The following is a 2,047-nucleotide window of genomic DNA, read 5'->3' as shown; positions in this document are numbered from 1 at the left end:
GACCTGAAAAACCAGAAACTGGAGAGGCAGGGAAGTGATGGAACGGGCACAATTTGTGTTGTAATGAGGCCATCAGGCAATTCTGAAGCGCACTACAATTTGAGAACCGCAGATGTAGAATAGAAGGAGCATGTAAGTTTCAGCTTTTCTTATTAGCTCACGTTTCTAATATATCAGTGACCTCAATTTCTCTTTTACTCAAAAGAATAAATGTTGGTTGTAAGCAACGTAAAGATGTTGCTTAAAATTTCATTGACTTGCTTCGGATATTAGGTATCCTTGCATGATCTACTTTCCTATTCAAGGGCCATCTCCCAGGAAAGAGGTATTCTCTACAAGTGACAACCTGTTTTGAGTCCAGCTTTAGTCAGAAGTCTTTCTGTATACCAAATTTAAATCAACCCTTTGTAATTTTTTTAAAAATTTTTTAAATTTTTTAAAATTTATGATAGAGAGAGAGAGAGAGAGACACAGGCAGAGGGAGAAGCAGGCTCCATGGACTGGGAGCCCGACGTGGGATTCGATCCCGGGTCTCCAGGATCGTGCCATGGATCAAAGGCAGGCGCAAAACCGCCGCACCACCCAGAGATTCCATCCCTTTGTAATTTTAAGTGTATTTCTACTCCATCTGTCATTAAAGCACATTTCTGTTTTTACAACTCATTTTTAAAAAGATCATATTTATTTGAGAGAGAGAGAGTGAGGGAGAAGAAGGAGACAGAGCCTGAAGCCGACTCCACGCGGAGCAAAAACCAGATGCAGGGCTCTGTCCCACGACTGAGGAATCATGACTGCAAGTTCATGTCCTGAGCTGAAGCCAGACTCTGCCAGAAAACTGACTGAGCCACCCAGGCACCCGTATTCATTTTAAAATATGCAGACTGAGGTACAGATATTGTAAGGATAAATTGGCAATTACCTAATTTTGGCCTAACTTCAAATATTCTGAAAAATTATCAAAATCTTTGCCCTAGGGGGATCCCTGGGTGGCTCAGCGGTTTGGCGCCTGCCTTCAGCCCAGGGTGTGGTCCTGAGGTTCCTGGATCAAGTCCCACATTGGGCTTCCCGCATGGAGCCTGTCTCTGTCTCTGTCTCTCTCTGTGTCTCTCATGAATAAATAAATAAAATCTTTTTAAAAAACAAAAAATCCAAAATATTTGCCCTAAATCATGATTTTTAATAAGATTTTACTTATTTATTTGACAGAGAGAGAGTGCACACAAGGGGAATGGCAGGCAGAGGGAGAAGAAGAAGAAGGCTCCCCACTCAGCTGGGATTGATTCAGGACTTGACCCCAGGACACTGGGATTATGATCTGAGCCTAAGGCAGATGCTTAACTGGCTGAGCCACCGAGGTGCCCCCCTAAATTATGACTGATAGTTCCACCATCAGCAGAGGGAACATCTGGACCTACCATACAGTGTAGAATTTCATCCTAATGTCCTTTCTAACTTCCTAGAAAGATATCTTTCCACTTGTAACACACATCTTCTGGGGTTTCTGCCCCACTCAGAACATCCTTCCATGGGAAGCTTTACCCTTGTCTGTGCTTTACTCGATAGCCATAGTCACACCATGTGGAGTTTTTTTCTCAGAGGTGGGGAGTCAGAGTAAAAACTGTGGGCTAGTCTCTGCTAAGAGCTGAAGATGTCAGGAGTACAGGAGTTAGGTAGTCTTGAGAAGAGGAGAAAGCCAGTGATTTGAAAGAGGAAATAGCTCAGACAGGTCAGGAAGGTCATGTCCTAGAGAACATGGGGGAGAATGACAATGAGTATGAGCAAGAGTCATAGAACCTATGGAGACTCACCCCAAGCATTTAGGTTTTGACATAATAATTTGATTATGATTCTGATCAATGATTTGGTAATGATTCCAATCTTTTCTATCACCTAAAGGAACTTCTTATCTCTGGGATCTTTGAAATGAACCTTTATTCCATTGAAAATACACTCTTTTCTTTAAGTTGGAATGAAATTCTGTTATTTCTAACTCAAAGTGCCTCAAGATGACAGCCAATGAAGAACTGTTCCTGGGGTGCTGGATGGC

This window comes from Canis lupus, chromosome 25 (assembly GCF_048164855.1).
Source record: "Canis lupus baileyi chromosome 25, mCanLup2.hap1, whole genome shotgun sequence".
Lineage (NCBI taxonomy): Eukaryota > Metazoa > Chordata > Mammalia > Carnivora > Canidae > Canis > Canis lupus.
This window is presented reverse-complemented; position numbering follows the sequence as displayed.